The sequence below is a fragment of the Watersipora subatra genome, chromosome 1, assembly GCF_963576615.1.
Source record: "Watersipora subatra chromosome 1, tzWatSuba1.1, whole genome shotgun sequence".
NCBI lineage: Eukaryota > Metazoa > Bryozoa > Gymnolaemata > Cheilostomatida > Watersiporidae > Watersipora > Watersipora subatra.
Window position 1 is genome coordinate 70,644,228 of NC_088708.1, and position 21,904 is coordinate 70,666,131.

General features: G+C 44.7%; 1 protein-coding gene across 1 annotated transcript in view; it reads left to right on the forward strand.

Annotated features, from left to right (window-relative positions):
* LOC137391010 (uncharacterized) overlaps window positions 1–21,904 on the forward strand; it is a 90,868-nt gene that overhangs the window by 24,307 nt on the left and 44,657 nt on the right. The window lies entirely within an intron of this gene.

Below are 21,904 nucleotides of genomic sequence, written 5' to 3' on the forward strand. Positions count from 1 at the left end.
ACTGAAAAAGAGAAGACATGAACAATTTTCTTTATTCTGAATAATCCGCAATAAAACTTGAGAGGTGCAACTGACCTCACTCAAATTAAGCAGCGTGGGGAACGATTGGTCTCCAATCTAGACCTTGGGAGAGAGCTTATGGTAGCCACTCGGCAGACCTCCTCCTCTCAGGGTTCTGTGCAGGTCCTCATCATCTGTTTCGGAGACAGCTTCTTTGGGGCAGCTCGTGCTGGCCTCGACAGTCGCCTCCTCCTGATCTCTCTTGGGCGCTGCCACAACTACTGGCTCCGGTGCACCCAGTGCTTCTCCAGCTTCTTTCAAGCTAGTTGTGACCAAAGTCAATAAATCCTGTAAGGAGGTGTTACCTTCGCAGTCCATCTTCTCGAGTGCTCTAACATCGTCCAGAGAAAATGAGTTTTTTAAAAGGAACGCTTTGGTCGCGTCCGTGAGGACCGTTATGCTGCCTTCCTGTACGACCTCCTGACCGTTTTCCGACAATTCCATGGAGTAGCATACCCCATCCCCGTTCCGGCTTCCTGGTGGTCCGGGCCGGCCTCGAATTGTGCCGGACCGGAGTTGATTGGATTGCGGGGTTGATAGGATCTGGTATTGTAGTCTCTTCGGTCTCCACCGGGCTTGCTTCAGGTTCTCCCGGAACTTATTCCTGTGTGTCCGGATTGATTTCCTCGGAACTTGGAGGGCGTTTTTAGCTTTCTCCTTCCTCCGGTCTGGCCTGATTTTCTCCCACAGTTATCTCCTGCCCTCGTTTTTCTGCAGCCTCTAGCAGCAACTTCTCCCAGCTGGGAGCGGCATTAAGGGTACAGAGTTTATTTTGACATCTTCCTGACTCCTCTCCCGCCTGTTGGGTCGAGCGTCTTTCATGTTAAGACCTCTCCTTGGCTCCAGGGTGGCCGGGGCATGCCCCAACCTTTCTGGGCAAGCATGATAAGGTTTCAGCCTTCCTTCGCTCTGAATGGAAAACTGGCCCTGTCGTTCCACCAGATCTGTGTGGTTTCCCCAGGCTTTCAGGACCTGGTATGGTCCCACGAACTTCACCTGTGGCTTGGGGTTTTCTCCCCGTCTCCAGTGTTTATTTGTGAGCCATACCCAGTGGCCTGGGGCGTACAGCGGTGGCTCTTCCCGGGCTTCTTGTCTCACCTCCATTTGAGTTTGTCGTAGCACCTCGTGCACCATCTACAGCCTCCGCTACACCTTAAGGGCGTGCTCGTGAGCAGGAAAGAACTCGGTCGGTGGTGGGTGGCTTTCCAGCTGGTCCGGCAACCTCAGCTCCTGTCCCAACATCCACATGTTGGCTGTCTCTCTGGTTGCGGAGGGGGGGGGGGTGCCTCGGTATGCCTCCATCAGCTGGGGCAGCAACAGGTCCCACTCGTCCTGTCCCTGGGCCAAGAGTAGTGCCCTCAAGAAGTCTCTGATTCCCCGATTGTTCCGTTCAACGATTCCGTTGGCCTGTGGGTAATAAAGAGTCGTATGGGTTTTCTCCACGTTCCAGAGTGTGCACAGTTCGACCATCAGTTGGCTCTCAAACTGCGCCCCTGGTTGGTGTGGATCTGCTCGGGTAACCCCAGGTAGCAGAAGACCCGCTCATCCAGTGCGTTTGCGACCACTGAGGCTGTGGCGTCAGGTAGCGCCAGTGCATCCTGCTATCGGGTGAAGTTGTCGGTGAGGACCAGCACCCACTTGCTCCCCTAGGCTTGACCGGAAATGGCCTCACCAGGTCCACGGCCTCTTTCTGCCAAAGTCGTTCGGCGTAGAGCCTTTTCCCTCCGACCGCCTTTGTTCCTCCATGCTTTGCAGCCTGGCACACCTCACAACTCTTGATGAGCCGTCTGACTGTGGCTGTCAGTCCGGGCTAGTACCAAGTCAGCTGGAGGCGGCTTATCGTTCTTCCCACCCCAGAGTGAGCCAGGGCGTGCGTTTGCCACACCATGGTCTCACGCGTGGCCGGGGAATAGATGGCGCACCATCTGGCGTGGCCCTGCGGGGCCACGCGTGCTTCTAGCACGCCATCCTGTCATATGCGCAGAGAGCCTCAGATGTGATTCAGGATATCCAGCTCCCTGTTCCTGACTTCCAGGTGTTCCGCTAGCACCTCTTCCCCTGTGGCGATGGCACGATACATGATGGCCACTGGTCCTTGTCCGGTGGCCTGTGTCCTTGCCAGCTCGCCCTTTTATCCTGTTATCCCTATCCCTTGTCCTGTTGTCCTGTTGTCCTTATCCCTGGCAACCTGACACCTTAAGACCCTTTTTCGCTAAAAATAGACATAGAGAGCTGAAATTTTGCACACTGTTTGGAAGCTAGGTACTTATTAACCACACAAAAAATCATTGTGTTTGATGCAGTAGTTTTAGAGATATGGCCATCAATAAAAAATTTTAGAGGTCTACCCATTCAGATTTTGTGAATCAGCTGCTACACCAAAATGCTTTTTCTTGGTGTCAAATTGAAGCTCAGAATGTGCTTCTAAAAGTCATCGAAACAGAATTTTGATATCGATTACAAAACTAATTTTTGAGCAAAAAAAATTATACCGATCGATATGACACAACTGCGACAGATGATTTACAGAATAACAAGACGGGTAATGGTTTTAGCCAAAATCTGTTTTGACCACTTTTTTCTACACAAGATTTTAAATATGCAAGCAAAATCTCATGACAATATATCATTTCTTCTTCTTTTTATCGTCTTGTGTAGCACCAGGAATCCCAGAAAAGGCCATTCTGAGAAAAACGACTTTGAAAGTCGGTCATCCAGTCTAAAACCTCTTTTGGCTCAAAATGGACATAGAGAGCTGAAATTTTGCACACTGTTTAGAAGATAGGTGCTTATTAACCACACAAAGAATCATTGTGTTTGATGCAGTAGTTTTCAAGATTAACCACCTAAAAATCATTGTGTTTGATGCAGCAGTTTTAGAGATATGGCCATCAATAAAAAGTTTTAGACCTCCACCCATTTAGATTTTGTGAATCAGCTGCTACACCAAAATGCTTGTTCTTGGTGTCAAATTGAAGCTCAGAATGTGCTTCTAAAAGTCATCTAAACAGAATTTTGATATCGATTACAAAACTAATTTTTGAGCAAAAAAAATGATACCGATCGATATGACAACGAACCGATGACCAACGGTGAGCTGTGACCGATGAATTACAGAATAACACGACGGGTAATGGTTTTAACCAAAATCTGTTTCTATGACTTTTTTCTACACAAAATTCTGAATATACAAGCAAAATCTCATGACAATATGTCGTTTCTTCTTTTCATATTCTTGTGTAGCACCTGAAATCCCAGAAAAAGCCATTCTGAGAAAAACGACTTTGCAAGTCTGTCATCCAATCTAAAACTGCTAAACAGCTGCTACACCAAAATGCTTGTTCTTGGTGTCAAATTGAAGCTCAGAATGAGCTTCTAAAAGTCATCGAAACAGAATTTTGATATCGATTACAAAACTAATTTTTGAGCAAAAAAATGATACCGATCGATATGACAAAACTGCGACAGATGATTTACAGAATAACAAAAAAGGTACTGATTTCAAGCAAGCAAGCAAAGTTTCTCAACTCTTTCTAGAGAATGTTCCCAACCAGCTGCAAGAGAAAGTCAACCTTACCAATCCTATCCTCAACTGCTTGTTTGTAGTTGCTGTTGACTTACTTCAGCAGTGAGCTAATTCGCTACTCAACCTTTTCAAGAGTATGAAACTGAGCCACTGCGAAAGAAAGTAAACCTTACCGATTCCCTCTTCAACTTCTGCTCTTTATGCCGCTGTCTCTGTTGCTCAGTAGTTCTGCGACATGCTGTTGACTTACTGCTACAAGCAATTGGCTTTTTCCTCGAATCTTTCAAAAGGAAAAAGCTAATGACTTGCAGGAAAAAGTAAACTTTACCACGATGTTGACTTATTCTGTATTTACTGATGCTCCTCTTCAATCTCTGCTCATCTTGCATGCAACTATTTCTTCTTACCTACAACCAAACCAAAATATGTTTGCATTCTAAATACTTCTGTCTAACTACTATTGAATACTACTATGTATAATACTCTAACTAACATTTCGCTATACCTCTGAATTGGGCACCAAATCTTCTAGCCGCATAGGTTACCCCTTTATGTCGCTGTCTTTGTTGTTCAGTAGTTCTGCGACGTACTTTCGACTTCCTCTGGCTGCTACTGACAATCTTTCTCTTCAATCTGTCCTCATCTTTGGCTTTTGCATGATGTAATGACTTCTCGCCTACAAGCAAACCAAAATACTTTTGTACCCTAAATACTTCAGTTCTACCACCATTGAAGACCATCACAGCCATCGTCGCACCCACTGTCACAACACGTTTACCACACCACTGTGTCTTCGAGCAACGTCGCCAGATTTCTCCATTCAAGCATTCATTCGCATTCTGCGTAGTCACATTCGCACACCGCTCCAACAATCGCTCATCTGACAATCGCTCGTACACCGGCAAGATCATACTCAACATCGCATTCGGCAAGTCAGGTTTCGAAGGCAACATGCTGGGATCTTTAAACCAGCACCAGCTATCACGATGGCAATAATCATGCTGCGGATGCGTGTCATCAGACGTGATGTGATACGGCGCGGCCAAAATTGCTTTTTTCATGCCATCAATGTCGCCCCGATTCTGAGTAATGGCGTTGCGATAATAAGACTGCAAATCTCGCATCAAGGCTTCTGTAAGCTTGCCTTTACCGGAAATAGGCGTCGACGTCTTGCTATAGGAAGCTTTGAGGTTTTTCAAGTGAGTCGTCAAACGCTTAGCAACATGATTTATACACTCTTCCTTCTTGACACTGACATCACCGTACACGTTCAGCCTACGCACCGCATCATACGCTACACTGTCACCATTACCAAGAAAAACAGTATATTGTAAAGGCCCTGTTGTAGCTCTCTGCCAGATGATCTTTGCTGCGTCTCTCTCCATAGCACCGCTCGAGCCGTCATGGTTCTTCTGGCAATCATCTTGGTGTTTCTTCCAGAACTCGTTGTAATCGCTGTCCTCTTTCTTTGGTCCTTTCTCACACACCTGGCAGTAGTTTGACATCACTTCAAAATCTACAACATATCCAGTAAGAACATCTATAGCAACAAATACACCATTGTGTGCACTATGTCCACGCTTCTGCCATGCACCGTCATAACTTACAGCTATATCTACAGTATCTACATTAACATCAGTCCTACGTTCCGCAAGCTTCAGGTGCTCTTCCTTTACAATATTCCTAATGATTCTAAAGTGATCCTCTAAAGCTGTAGTGCATGTAGTAGCTAACTTATCTAACTTAGTGTAGTATGCACGAGAAGCAATAGGCTGAGGTAAATTTAGATCTGCAATAAAACTACACGCCTGTTCGTATCCTACCCCGTTACTTTTACAGGAATAAACAAACCTATCATTGATATCGTATGCCCTACCATTTACCACACCCGGGGATGTGTGCTGCGACATAATCGTGGTCTCACAATCACGACAAACTACTTCAAATAAACTAGACATACCATAGACATTAGCGCTCTCAACTAACCCTACATTCCTACTAGAACAGGCGTAACAAACTATACAAGATACTAAGCTATTTAAAAATTCCAAACTAACTACCCTATAGCCTGCACAGACACTGCTTGCGGCAGCATCATCAGAAGGAATGTCGGCACCAGCAAAAATAGGGTCGCTAGCAGAATACTTCCTGAATGTCTCCAGCTTGCGCTTGGACGCAGAAACTGGAACAGCAACAGAAACTGGAACAGCAACAGAATCTGTAGCAGCAGCAGAATCTGAAGCAGCAGCAGAATCTGCATCAGATGAGATGTTGATGGTGCTGATGTAAGAAGAGATGAGCTCGGCGGTGTTGTGGCAGCATCAATTTTCTACAAATAAAAAATAATTTATGATGCTTAGGAATTATTGGTTACAGATAATTATTTGCTGAGACTTCATATTTATCTTGGGTTCATATTCTGCGATGCATACAACATAAACAGCATACTGAAGCACCATAGCTAACTTTACCACTGATAGAAGGGCTAATAGGAAATCTTCAACACGAATGCTTCGCAGCGAATAGCATAACACCAACTAGGTATTATCGATACATGACCAACATTTTATAATTGATACTGTTGAATTTTTTGGTTTAGCCTAATGAAATAAATAGAAGCTGAAAAGATATTTGGTAATTAATTAAAACTAGTCATAGCGACTAAAAATTGAGTCGAAATAAATCAAAAATAGCGAGACGATAATACTAACATCATCAGCAGTCTTTTTAGATTGAAAGAATCCTTTCCTTTTCTTCTTGCCGTATGAACTGGGTGTATATCTCGTTGCCATCTTGTAATAATGTGAGAGTGAGTAATAAGTGAGTGAGAAGAGAGAGTGAATAATGTGTGAAAGTTTTTGAAACGCGTGTGGTTGAGTCTTCGGTCAGAGACAAAAGGAATGAGCTCAACAATCGCTTCGCAATGTTTACAATCTTTACAACCGCGGCATTTCATTGGTCAATTTCAATTATGCGTTGATTTCATTTGATAAGAAAAAAGCAGCTCCGACGCAAATCAAACCAGCAGGTTTTATTTGCTTCAAGGTTATCCTTTTGGCGGGAATAAAAAGGCTCTCACTCGTTATTGGTTGATTGAAAGTGAATATTATCAGTACGATTGAAAAGATCACGTGTTGAGCTTTTGCTTGGTATATAGATTTCAGTTGATATCGGCCGACAAGGAGCCATTTATTATGCAAATAAAGAGGTCGTAAGGGTTGCATTCTTGCGGTTTTCTTGCGGTTTGGTTTATTACAGGGTCGCAATAAAAGGCTCATTTGTATAGTTTACATTAGTTTCTTTCAATAAAAGCATACCTGTTGAAAGAGCACGTTCTACTGCTTACAGTGCTTCATAAATCTGCAATTTAGAAAAATTTGACAAAAATTCAAAATTTTTGTACATCATGGCCTTATCCCTGGTGTGGCCAGTAGCCCCTTAGAAGAACCTCTAGCTCTCAGGTTCAATCCCGCCACTGTGGGGGCAGAAGTCCCGTGCGAGTTGCCGGCCGGCCCTCCGGGGTATGCGACGTTGCCCGGGGTCGATCTTGCCCTGTCGAGAGCGGGAGTCCCATCCAGGCAACTGGTCAGTACCCACGCGGCTAACGGCCCTTGTTCCCTTGCCAACTTCTTCCGTGAGGGCCCCCGTCCCTCTGCTCAATGCTCGCGCATTGCCGGCAGTCCTCACAGGTTTGCCTGCCCAACCCATATGCGTTCTCGTGGCAAGTCTTTGACCAATGCTCTAGAACGTAGCGGAACTCAGCCAGGATCTTTAGCCAAGTTAGAAGGTTCCCTCCTCCTGCATAGCCACCGCAGTGACGTGTGACAGGCCTTAGGAGGAACTCCTGGCCATACAAATACGGTCGAAAGTGCTTCACCGCAAACAGCTCCCGTCGAGTGACGCAGTAATTGCGTTCCGACGGAGTGAGGATCTTGCTGTAGTAGGCAATGACTCTCTCGCAGCCCTCCTGTACTTGAGACAGCATGGCCCCCACTCCACATCCGCTGGCGTCTGTGTCCAGGATGTACTGCCTCGGGGGATCCGGGTAGCCCAAGATCGGGGCGGTGCTGATACTATCCTTCAGTGCATTGAAGGCGATCTTTTCCCCTTCTGTCCATCTCTAGGGCTCTCCTTTCGCAGTCAGTCGATGCAAGGGGTGCGCTTTAGTGGCAAACTCCGGGATATGTTGTGGGTAGTAGCCGACCGTCCCGAGGAATCCTTGGAGTTCTTTCACTCTACTTGGGTTCAGCCATTCCGTGACTGCCTTCACCTTGTCGGGGTCTGTAGAGACTCCATTCTGGCTTACTATGTGACCCAGGTAGCGGACCTGGGGTTGCAATAGTTTACACTTAGACTGCTTTAACTTCAGTTCGGCCTTGTGGAGTCTCTGGAAGACCTCCTCTAGCCAATGCAGATGTGTATCGAAGTCTGGGGCGATGACTATAATATCATCTAGATATAGTAGCAGCGTTCTCCAGTGGAGGCCGTGTAGCACACACTTTATGAGTCTTTGGAAGGTGGTGGGGGCGGTTGGCAGTCCGAAAGGCAACACCTTCCATTTCTATAATCCAGACCGTGTCAAGAAGGCCGACATATCCTGCGCTTCTGTATCCAGGGGTACCTGCCAGTACCCGCTCACCAGGTCGAGCGTGCTGAAATAGCGGCTGCCGGACAGAGCGTCCAGGCTGCCGTTGATCCGGGTTAGAGGGTAGGAACCCTTCTCGGTGACGGCGTTTAGACGCCAGTAGTCAATGCAGAAGCGCCACTTCCCATCCTTTTTCCAGACTAACACCATGGGGGAGCTCCTCCGGCTGGATTGATAAGCCCCTGCTTGAGCAGATCCTGGACCTGTCTTTCGGCCTCCTTCTCCAGTCCGAGTTTGTGGGGTGGTTGCCGGATTGGCAGGGTGCCCTCCTTAAACGGAATGAAATGTTCCACCTCGGTGGTCCTTCCTACATCGTCGTCACCCGCACCGACCAGGGTGGCATATCGACTCAACAAGGAAGCCAACCTTGCCGTTTGACCCATCCCCTCACAGTTTGGCCGAGCCGCCTGGAACAATTCCTTAAGGTGAGCTGGCACTCCATTGATTGAAGTCGGACTGGTTTCACACAGTAAGGGGTCATCCTCTTTGACCTGCGGGGTCTCCACTCCCGTGTAAGTGCCGATAGTGGTTCCGGACCGGAAAGTAAATGGCCGCTCTGTAGCATCCATGCAACGGGTGATGACCTGCCTTTTGGGTCTCGGCCGATTCAAGCTACTTGCTATCGGAGGTTCGTCGGGAACTCCTTCGATCAGTCCCATGGGGCAGTAATTTTGCGTGGTGATGTGCCAGTGCATTGCCATCTCTGTCCGGGCGGAAACCACTACCCTTATCACCTGTATTTTGCTCTGAAGCAACCGCCCATGTCAATCCGTGCAGACTAGCTGTCTGCCATCCACTCAGACCACCAGTTGCTCAAATTCGAGAGAGCACTGATGGGCCATGAAAAATGGCATTCCGAGTATGGCATCCTCGCTCAGGCGGCTAACCAAACAGACTTCCTCTGTATTCACATCCCTCAGGCGGATGGCCAGACGGATTATCCTGTAGAAGGGGAGCCGTGTTCCGTCAGCCAATAGTCCATGGCTGTCACTCTCCTCGAGTTGGTCCCGTAAGCCTCCTGGCAATCGGTCAAAGACCTACTTATTGATCAGGTTTCTGGTGCATCCTGTGTCTAAAAGAAACTGGATGGACTGCCCCTCCACTTTTCTTCGAAGGAAATAGCTGGTGGAGTGAGGTCGGCTGAGGCCTGGGAGCTTTCCTTTCTGCTGTGGGGCGGGGTCGGTCTTTCGGGCTGTCCCACATCCAGAGTAGACCCGCGGCTCCTGTGATTGCCATCCTCAAGGCGGAGAAGGGGTCGGCCCTGCCGCCTTTAAGGCAGGCTTCCAACCATCCGGTCCAGTGGGGATGATTCTTGCTGTCTAGGGTGGAGAGGATTTGGGGGTCACCCTCCTTCGTTTCGGGCTACATCCCTGCCATTCGCACAAAGGGACGTAGGCTGTATTCGGGACAGTGGGAATGTCCAGATTGGCTTCACTCAAAGACTGGTAGTAGTTTCGTTTTTCCACAGGCCTTTCCTGCGCACGAATTTTTCTTGACCTATTCCTTGCTGGTTGAGACCAACCGTCGGCTGTCACTGAGTCTCGTGTAATCCTATTGTGTTTCCGGGGTTGTTTGTCCTTGGTACAGCCAGTAGTCGGAGCTACTGCTGTGGCCGTTCTTCGTTTCCCAAAGCCGGTTTTGTGTAGCGAGGGCAATTTTTCCGTACGAGCCTCGGTTGCCCACATCCTCAGCAAAGGGTGGCTGGCTGGCTCCTCCTTTTGGTTGGAGTGCAAACCTGGAGCTGTTCCACCTTTTCCGTGAGGGTTTCGACTAGCCGGGCTAGTCGTCCTATAACAACGGTTTTGTCAGAGTTCACCTGGTCGGAGGTTCTTCCCTCCAGGGTTCGTACCAAAGATCCGGTGGATTTACACTCGCCTCCTTGGATCTGGAGGTAGTCGTTTCCGGCCCATACAGCATCAGCCAGCATGGGCGTATGTACGGCCAACAGCCAACAGATGTCGCTGCAGGGCAGCGTCCCTTAGTGAGCTGCAGAAGGTCTCCATAGCCATACTATCTCAGTGTCGATTTGGCAGGTCCCCGTACGCAATGCGTACCAACCTCTCGACCTCCATAGCATGTTCCTGAGGTGTCGTCCTTTCCTCTCACTTAAGGGCGTTGAGCTGGCTTAGCGCCTGCCTGGCGGATAGCCTGAATCTTGCTCGGAGGGCATTGAAAATGGCCTCCTGGTCCTCGGTCCGTCCGCAGTCTTCAGCCTGTTCACCCAGTGCTTCCCGAAGGTGCAATAGGGTTGCTCTTTTCGTCCACTGGTTGGCATCGGTTACCTCCGTGAAGCGAACAATGAAGTACTCCACATCTCCCTTTTCAGTGTACTGGGTAGTCCTACAACGTGGTGCCGGTTCCTGAGCCCTTGGCATCAGTAGTACCCGTTCTAGTGCCTCGACAAGTCAGTCGGGTCTCGGGTCAGCACTTCTTGCTCTCCTATTGGCCATGTCTGCCCTTCAGTAGGTTTCTGCTCTCCTCCCAGAGAAGTGCCTGTACTGTGTCCGTGGCTGTCGGCTCCTTTCCGGGTTTCTTCCTGCAGGAAGTTCTTCCCATCGGAGCTCGCTGCCTTCTCAGGCAAGTCCTGTCGGAGCCTTTCTATTAGGTTTCTGCTCTCGGAGCAGTGCATCTACTGGGTCCGATACCGCAGGGCTTTCCACAGCTCTCTCTGGGTTTCTTCCTGTTGTCTGAAGTTCTTCCAGTAGGAGCAATGTTGCCGTTTTTCAGGCAGCCCAGCTCATCCAGAGTTCAGTAATCCTCCCAGTGTCCAGTGATCCTGATGTGAGTCCTGTGGTAGAGTTCTTGGATCGTCAGTGATCCCACTGCTGCCACCAGGGCAAAGGTTTTATGCGACCTTCACTTTCTTCCACTAGTACAAGACTCGATGCATGAGTTTATACATATATTTTGTGCTTAGCTCGTAAGTTGTACAATAATGCTCAAGTAACAGGCAATGAACAGGCCCAGAACAGCTCCGCTGTTCTACACAGATGTTCGAGCTTATATAACTAGTAAGCTCCGCCTCCATTCTACTTGGCTGGACCCGGCACGACTCGGTCTTGACTTGGCTTGACTTGGTTTTGGCTTGGCTAAACTCTGACCTCGTTATTCTGTCTGATTGAGCACAGCCCGGCTCGGCTTAGTTCAGCTCTAGGCTCAGCTCTCAGTGGATCACATTCCACAACAATATATGTTCATTGCCTTGCGCTAGAGTGGTTTGTTTCCTTGTGGAGCAAGTGAAGGAACTCGGAAGGTCTCACATCATTGGTGGCAGTGGTGGTATCGCGAGTACATACTCCACTGGAAGTAGCAGACCTTTACATTTTTTGATCGAGGCTATACTAGTGGTAATTAAAAGAGAACTCAAAAGAAAATGAGTGCTCCGAGTCAAGACTGCCTTCTGTCACGGAGAGCCTTAGCTGCCCAAAGGGCACTTTGCCTCCAAGGGCCTAAGTGGTACTTTCGTAAGAGTTGGCAACAAGATGGCTTCCAGATGCGGTCAAAACGCGGACAGTGATACGGATCAACTTGCTGAGGTACTGGAGAAGATGATGGTACCCCGGCTTGTTAGTTCTGATCACCTCAGTTTTCCAACTGGCGAAATTTGGAGTACTTCATCAGCCGAATCTAGAAAGTGGCATAGGCAGAAGCATAGACCGAAGCCACCAGCCTATTCCACTTTCAAGAAGCTTTGCAAGAGGTAGCAGAAAACTGGTCAAGCTGACCAAGTGGAAGTCATCTTTGAGCTCGGTTCAGTCTCTACCTTACGCATCAGTCACACCGAACCTAGTCTGTGATCAGTTCAATGGGATGGACTAGTCATTGACCAGGTCTAATGTGACTGATGCAGATGCTTTAGTCTCAGTGACTAGATCATCTTCATCACAAGAGAAGGTGGCATTTGCAAATCGCTCCGGCCTGTGGAAGGTCTTGCCATCCGGGCTCACCTCCATACCGACAACTTTCCAAAAGCTGATGGGCACATGATGTACGTCTTGCACCAGGAGACGCCGCTGCTTTACCTGGATGACATAATCTTCATTGCTCCCAACTACAACAAACCTACGTACATTTATTGGAAGAGACATTCCACCAACTGAAAGGCACTGGACTTATGTTGAAACTAATCAAGTGTAAGTTGTTCCAGTCACAGGTGCGCTAACTAAAGCCTGGTTCCCATATACGTCGCAAAGCAACGGCGGTAATATCTCGCAGCAAAACACTTGCGGTGCTCGGCGCAGTTTAATGTTCACATAAAAGCAACATCGTTAATAATATCGTAAACATAATTGCGTAATTAAATAAAATGTTCGCTCGCCATGCCGTTCTTATAATGGTGACCTTTACCCGTACAGTGCATTTCGGGAAGGTTTTGCCTGCGGCCGTTTGCGAAATTTGAACAGCGCTAAACTATTGCGATGCCACCGGCGACCCTCGGCGCATACGTTCCCATTTCATCGCTAATATCCTGCGGCGTGTCGCCGGTGCTTTGTGACGTATATGGGAACCCGGCTTTAGCCATGTGGTCAGCGTTGAAGGGGTAGCTACTGACCATGGAAAAACAAGAGCTGTCCGAGAATGGCCAACTCCAAGAACCATTGCAGCTCCCTGATATGACCGTCAGCACATTTAGAGCCTCGCTACCACAGCACGGCCTTAGTACTCGCTGACAGAAAAAAAAAAGTGGACATAGGGCAAAAAGGTGCAGACGGCTTTTGAAGAGTTGAAGAGGCAGCCGCTGTAGGCTATCTTAATCCGAGTCAGCCATACATTCTGAACACGGATGCAAGCAGATGTGGAGTGGGCGCAGTGCTATTACAAGGCGGGGCCGAGATGGTCAGGTGGATAGGATATAGGTGTCATAAGTGGAGAGGAACTGCAGTGTTAGCTGAAGGCAGCTGTTGGCCGTGAAGCACTTTCGGCCTTGCCTTTATTAACACTTTCACTGCCGTTGACGCATTTATGCATTTTCTATGGTCGACTGCCATAAACTCATTTTTGTAACTTTCCTAACAATTGCGTAGTAACTTAATTTTATTATTCGTTGACAGCATAACCTAGTCTTGAGGACTTTTATGATATTGACACTGTTTTCCAAAGACTTCTTTATAAATTAGCCTAAAATAACAAAGCAATTTAAAAAAAATTCTATGAGAATTTCCAACCTAAAAGCGAACATTTTTTGTGTAAGCTTTGTTAAGTACAGCGCGAGTCAGAAAACAGGTAATTACTTATGTTGATGACATTATAGCCAATTGAGATTTAGATTCTCGTAATTATACAAATAATTAAAGTAGCAGCACTGACTCTGATAGTGGTGAAAGTAATAGTTTCTAAGAGTAAGGAATAATGTGAAGAATTGTTTTAGTTTCGTAGCGATCGTAGCTTCACATAGCTTTATCATCGCCCAAAGTATAGATACATTGAATTTTTTGCATAGCAGTGTTGGTTAAAATGTTAGCAAAATAAAACATGTAACAAAAATGTTCCAGATAATTTGTAATTGAAAAAAATATTGTATGCATATCATGAAGCAATATCGGTAGTTTTCGGTAAAATGGCTGGCTGTAGGCCGATAGCTAAATTTGTACATGGATGGCAGTGAAAGGGTGAATGGCAGTTTTTTTACTCCGCCATGACCATGTCTCTTTTCAATGGCTGTGTAGAGAAAAAACCTGGAGCTAGTGGGCCAGGTGGTTAGAAATTCTAGACAAGTTCCACTACACCTTGGAGTACCAATCCAAAATTTGGAACGGAAATGCCGATGGACTCAATAGACAAACCTGTGAAGACTGCCAGCAGACCAAACTTGGTAATTTGAGGAATGGTAGACTAACTAGAACGGAGCCCGCCATAGAAATCCAGGCCTTGTCGGGTAGACTCGAGAGAAGCTCAACAGCCGTGTCAGGGGATCATCAGGACCTCGTGCAAAGTTAGTGATTGCATGGGCCAGCCCACTGCATTTACAACTGACAGTTGGTCCGGGGCAGTTGACCCAGGACCAACCGAGGCCACTCCGTGACTAGGCAACATGGCTCGAGATTACAATGACAAAAGCTGGTCTAGATGCAGGCAACAGGGGGAGGATCAGTGGCAACAGTATACTGACCCATTCCTCGACCGAAGGAATTGACCATGGATCAGCTAGATCTTGGAGACCACAAGCTCCAGCAGCTATGCAGAATCCATCCATTTCTATGACTACAACTGGATGGAATATGGGAGGCTTGGATATCTCCGTGTCCAACCTTGGTAATGTGCAGTCTGCCCACCAGCCATCAGGAAGGCAACCTACAATGCACCCTCGAGATACGATTACCCTGATATACGATTTTTTCGCCTTGCGATGTCGAACATTGTGAGATCTTCACCTCACTATACAAGTTTTATTTCACCATACGATTTTAAGAAGAGTTTCGCCCGAGTTAAAATTTGGCGGTCGGTGTGCTTATAACGCACGTCGAAATAAAAAAGACACCAAAATATAGTTTGCCAAAACATTTTCAGAAAGTTTAGAAGTGACAATGATCGACTACCCTCATCTCAGCATTCCGCGTGGAAAAATTCATGTAAAATACGCAAGCGAGAGCAAATATTCATTTTTAGCGTTATAACATATTTTACTATAAGCTTTTAAGACAGCATACGTTTATAACTACAAGTATCTACATTTAATTCATTAGCTATGGAATCTGAGACCGATACAAACGTTACAAAACGAAGGAAAAATGATTTCTACGTCAACAAAGTTGGATGTCGTAAATAAGAAGAAGGCACCCGTATTATTAACCTTGTCAAGAATTATGATTGCAACCAATCAGCATTTGCAATTATTTTCAAAACAAGAACTCCATCAAAGCAAGCACAAGAAGGAGCTTACGACTAAAGATTTGAAAGAGTTAGAAGGCCATGCACGCGATCAGCATTCAAAAGGAGCAACCATTTAGTGAGGGCGAGGAAGTTGACGATACAGAAAACCCCACATAGGCAGAAATATTTCAAGTGTTTAATTTACTGATGTGGACTGGTACATTAAAACAATGCATGTATAATATATATTATTTATCTCTTGTGTGGCATGTTTTTCATATTTTATTTGTTTCCTTTTGATTTTATGTTTTCTTTTCTTGTTTAACCATGTCTTTGCAAGGTTGGCTTGTTATCCCTTACGTGAATACAATTCATTGTATGTATGTCACTCATATTACTAGCTAGTCAAGATAGTTGACGCATTCACATTACTTTCTGAAACTTATTAAAGCCCTGTCATCTAGGGTATCAATACGTACAAACTTTGTACGTATGTTTACATTGATTCTTGTTCACATTTCATACAAGAAAAACTACTGTAGCACCTTTTCTGGATCCTTCTACAAGCGCTAGCTAGCAGTTTTCTGCATTGCATCAGCATTTTTTTCCTTCAAACCAGATGAAAAATTGGACAGGACTAGACAACTTTCTTTCGCCTGCTAAAAATTCCATTTCATTACGTATTAAATTAATCTTCAAGTGTAAGCAACATAATTAGCATTGATACGTATTTGCCTCCTCTCTGCTTTATTTGCCACATGTACCAGCTAAAGCCACGTTACTCCAAAGGTATGTACGTCCTGTAAATAAATTTCATTTTTCTTTTCGGTAGCCGTTAAATGGTCAGGTGTGTGAGAGGCCGCTTTCGATAACTGCATCGCTCAGCCTTTCTGATTGAATTCTGGTTGAAAAAGGTTTCAACCAGACACGCTAAATTTTATAATGAAAGTGAAGACAAACTTATGAAGAATAAGATTTCGGGATAAAAAGTTGAAATTCATTAAAATAGTTCAAACTACATACTAAAACTTAGTTTAAAGAGTGAGTTTCAAGTTTAAAAGGTAAATTTTTTCAATATGTACAGCATTTTTATAAAATTTTGGACGATTTTTACCATTTTATTTTCATTGTACTATTACAATGGTTTCTATACCGCACATATGATTTTTTCGCCATACGATGCCAGCCTTGGAACGGATCATCATCGTATCTCGAGGGTGCACTGCATGTGGCAAACACATGCTCTTGCTTTCTTTAGAGTAAGAAGGATGATCAGCTGATAATCATCCTAGCACTGGCCAGGAATTACAGTCACTGTAAGTAGACTAATTAAGAGCTCAGAAGTGTGTTTGGCAGCAAAGCACAAAAATGGTTAGCACTGGACAACGGTTGTATCCAGGACGCCGTTGGCAAAAGGTGGCCATGGTTCTGGTGGACCCCATGACACTAAGATGGAACAAATGGATACTGATGGCAAGATGCATTGGCCTTCTTAGAAGCCTTGGCTTCAGTGCAGGCCTGTCCACTGGACCAACAGATATTCTGCTAAATTGGCTTGTCGGAGCTGATTCTCACAGACCAAAGGGCACAGTTTGAGAGTCAGTTAATGACCGACCTGTGGCAGATCTGGCATGTGAAAAAGACTCACACCCTCAAGCCACCACCCTCAAGCTACCACCCTCAAGCCAACGGAATAATCAGCAGTTGGGTGATTCACTCCGAGCTCTGCTTGTGACGCGAGGCCAGGAAGAATTGGACATGCTGTTCTCCCAATTGATGAGTTCATACAGAAGCACACCCTGCTCAACAACCAGATAGACGCCAAATCTGTTGGTACTCGACCAAGAATTATGCCAGCTGGGCCAAGTCGAGTTCCATCCACCACCCACGGACGCTTAACCAACACATGAGTATGAGGTGGAGACACTCAAGCGACTGAAGGAGGTGCATGTCACCCTCAGAGAAAGGCAATTGGCTATCTAACAAGAAGACAAGAAGCTTTTACTCTCTGCCTTACAGGATTTGGTTTTGCTTATAAAAAGGAAAAGGTGGCAATCCTACCTAAGCTACAAGTCGGGTTTGAGAGAGTGTACCAGGTCATAAAAGCCTGGTCTAGCCACACTTGATTGATAGAATGAAAAGGACAATACTAGGAGTAGGCTCAAACTATTTTAGGTTTGTCTGGAGGAGCTAGGACAAACATCAGCCACTCCCAAGCCCCGCAAAAGACCTAATATAAAAAGGGTCAAGGCCAGAAAGAAGGAAGTCAAAGCTTAGTTGAAAGCAAAGCTGAAATGGCCAAGCTGAGGCTTCAACAATTTAGAGTTCAGCTCAAGCTTGGTTGAAAGAACTCCAAAAAAGACTAGGTGAAAAAAAACCTGCTACTCCGGAATATTTAACTAGACCTCAAAACCAGCAGCACTAGTTATCGTTTGGCACAACCCTTGGCAAGATCGGACTGCTCGGCAGCCGGAGCTGTATGGAGAGTTGGCGTGACTATCAGCCATGACAGCCAATCTCTAGCGATCCTCGCCCAGGAATACAGACGGTGAGAAAAGGCAGTGATCCCGGGAGTTGAGTAGCTCATAGCCCTTTGCACTCGCACATCACAAAGAGCAAGTACTCTGCAGGACATTCCGATATTCGCTTACTAAACACTATTCAGCATTTTTTACTAACCTGTTGACAAACCTAAGACATAAGAATTGATTCTCTCACAGAAATGTTGAACCAGTTAGAGCCTTTGGAAACAGGAGAGAAGAATGCTTGGCATGCCTCCCAGACTTGAACAAAAAGTCCTTGTGTGAAAGCACGAGCGCACCAGACTTGCACAAGGCATTGAGGCTCTCCAGAAATGAGGAAAGAGAGTGTCTCGATCAGGCCTGCCTCCATGAGCAATTCTTTTTCAAACAGAGACTCATGTCAAGCCACACCTGGTTGACTTTCTGCCTGCCAGCAATCAGCCAAAGGCAGCTTGAATTGTGCCACTCAAATAGATGACGATCAGCCAGCATAGCAAAGAAAAACCTTTTGAACTTCATGAGGGACTAGACGTAGTAAAAAAAGTCAAGGGAGCGCAGTTCGCCAAGGTAGTTCTGATATCTTACCCGATCGAGGCCAAGCCGGCTGGATAACCGTCAATGGCTCAAACTTTGACTAGACCCTGAAAGGCGTTGTGGACCTAGAGAAGCAGCCTGCCAAGCCGACAAAGGATATTATTTGGAAAGAGCATTTAGTTAGTGATGCCACCTAGACGAAGGTTACCGAGGCTATGAAAGACAAGCCTGGCACCTGCAGACTGTGTGATGTCATCACCAACATCCTTAAGAGCAGACAGTTCATATTACCATCTTCACAATTTTCATGTGTTCATGCGGATGGCACCACGTTTCACGTGACCAGGTGATGTCACATCGAATGACACGTGAAGGTGGCTAATGCGGGAGTGTTGTGTACTTTGTTGATGAGACCAAGTTGAGCACCTTGCAGGAAAGAGGATAGCCTGCCAACTTTCCAATGAAACTGTTTAGCCATTTGCTAACCGTCGCATACTGGCCCCCTAAAGCCAAAAGCCAAGTCGGTCAGTGTCGACAAGCATGTGCCTAAGGGAGCGAGCCAACCCACAAAGCAGATTGAGTTACTGAAGTCGATTTGGTGATCCATGGTTGTTTCTATGCAGCCAAGCCAGCCTGGATCAGCCAAGGAGCCAGCAACAGCCTGCCTGTCCAGCACAGAAGACATGCCAAGAAACCCGAACCGAGTCGTGCTCAAAGCGACTAGCTCACGTCTTTGGCTGTTCAACAGCCAATGAACCTCTCTATTGTCGACAGGAAAAATTGGCTCACTAACTGTCGAAAAATACCACTGACAAGAACTAGCTCTGAGCTCTGCCAGCCTGATACTGGAAAAAAGTTAACACAAGAAGACCGCACTTTCGCAGACTCAGAGCTTTGTTGTTTGGAGTATGGCTCACGGCAGCGCTTGCTCTGGTTCTAACTGATCTTTCTTCCCGATGCTGAGAGGCTAAGAAAAATATATCGCTATAAAATTTTCAGGATTTCCTGGTCTCCTTCTACTAGGGGAGAGAGTGGTGAACCATCGCCGATTCCTAAGCTGTGATCAAAAAAGGAAACTGACCATGAATCGATCGATGCCGCGACTGGGTTGAGTCCCAACACGGCAAATGTCACGGCCCCGGTGATACTTTCAGTCACCCGAAGGTCACAGTGCTACCGAGGGGCACAGGTGAATCAAAATACCGATATCAACGGATCGATATACAGATATATCTGCGGCTATAAATGCGCCGCAGAAGCTACCAAAAGCAGAGCATCTGTTTGTCTCATCATATGCAGTTAGTTACTTACATGTTTATTGCATATTTATCTGTATCATCATATATTTGCTGAAAAATAAATGCAATCCTTGCTTTGCACTCTAGTGATTTGTTTTCTTGTGGAGCAAGTAGAGAAACTCAGTCAGTTCCTTTACAGTAGGAAAAATAATTATGATCATTTTTAACACTTTTAGGGTAAATAAAATATTGCTATAAGTTATTGCGAAAAAAACCATTGAGCCGTCATCTTGATTGGATGACATGATTAACTCACAGGAAAAAGTTCAGTATTCATGTGAGGTTGATGAGTAGTTGATCAATTGTTTAAAAAACACTTTGTGACAAAAAAGTCCAATGATGTTTTCTTCACAACATTTCAGGTTTGGTCACAACTGGTGGCATATATTCCACAACTGTTGAGCTATTACTAATGTTTATGCATCATTTGAGAGCTCCAGATCTTTGCTGTAACTTGAATATAGACATGTATAGCTTTCTTTTGCAAGCCCCTAAGATCAATCCATTCTATAGAGACACTATCTGCCCCAAAAATCTTTTTAACTGTAATTTCTAAGAATAGTTAAATGCAAAAAAAATATATTGATACGGAATGTTTAAGATTTATTTATACAGTAGGCACTCTTGTTACTTATACCTCCTATAATGTTAATTCCACATAATGTATTGAATTTATGTAATTTTTTGCTACGTACTTCATAAACCATTCTATATAAAGTAAAGCGTTAAGTCAGTAGAAGTTCTCAAATTCAATTTGAATAATGAGAATCTCGTAGTTAGCTTTAAAAATATTGCCTTCTATCTGACCGCACTTGGGAGAGAAAACAACGTACATCTCTATTTTTATACACACACACTGACAGTCTAGTCGCCGTTGGATGACATTCAATGAGCAACAGAAAATCAATAGCCGCGCTGTTATCATTCAAAATTAATGCATTGTTGGAGTGTCGGTCAACTAATCTGAATGTCTCAAATTGTAGTATCATCTAAAGTTATTTTATATCTTAACCTTGAACCCTGGAGACGGACTAGACAGATTGACATTTAGACTGATTTTATTATAGTAAAATATATTTTTGTTTTGCTTTATTGTAGCCATAAAAATATTTTCATCATTTTCTTGTGCAGAATAGACTTCGCTGTTTAGAAATAAATGAGCCAATTGTTGTAAATTGAGATTAGAGGTATCAACTTTCATAATGTCTTGTAAAATTACAGCAATTGATGACCATAAACAGTGAAAGTGATAAGAATAAGGAGAAAATTTGTTGATATAATTCACTAATACTACAGTTACAGTGCAGCCCACAAATTACAAAGTTGAGTCTAATTTTTTTTTGAAAGTCCAAATGGGTGAGTTTTGAAAGATCTTCGAACAAATTAGGCAGATTACGGGTATTTTACTGTTTGCATAGTGTAGAATCCCTATTTGTCCGTAATTCCTGGAACGAATTATATGTGTTGTAGGAGTGTCTACTGTAATTACAATCTACAAGAATAATTTTGGTTTATTTTAATATAAACGTCATTATTATGATATACTAATATACAAAGTAGATTAATATGTTATAATAATTCATAAATTTACAAAGTAAACTAGGATGAATAATAATATTAATATATTTTCCTGTTTTATATTAACCATTAAAATTAATAAATGTTGGCAAGATTCATATCTACTGAGTAACAGCAAATAGTGTATAACACTCATTCATACACCTGATCAGCCATCTCAATTAGTACATTGATGGTTGTCATTGTAATAGCCTAGTTACGTGCAGCTACTATTTTAACCGCAAACACTTTTATCTATTAATTAGTTTCTATCTGTTTTTTTAAAATCATTGAACATTTATTCACTTTTATGTCAGTGTTCCTCATCTAATTCAATCTTTGGAACATTAACTAATTAATTATGGGTTGCATATCTTATTTATATTCTGTGAATCTTTATTATTATGCTTTTTATTCTCCCAAGTTAGCTCTGAGGCACCATCACTGCGCTCTAGATAGGCACTGTTATACAATTGCTACAGACCTTTATTGTGGGCTTGAATAGTAATTGTTAACCCCAGTCATCTACTATATGAACGGCAATCGTTGTGTGTGTATCCATCTTATAGAGCGGTCTTTCCTTTTTTCGTAGTACGACTTTCGGTCGTACGAAGCGAAATGAATTAATATGTGTAGTAACAGTAAATAAATTATAGAGCGATCTTTATTTTTCCATTCGGTCGTATGAAGCCAAATGAATTAATATGAGTAGTAAATACTGTACTTTCGGACTATTAGTCGCTATTGTTTTCTGATGATTTGAGCCAAGCGGTTTATAAAGGTGCGGCGATTCTGTGGGTTTTTTTACCGTTAGGACGCATCAACTGAAATCTCCGGTTAGTGCGCCTCTTTACAGTTCCCAACGGCACTGTTCCATTTTAAACAGCAAAGTTGCTGCCGTGTTTAAAGATGTGGTTGCGTCAAAAAAGTCGATTTAATGAAATTAAGACCC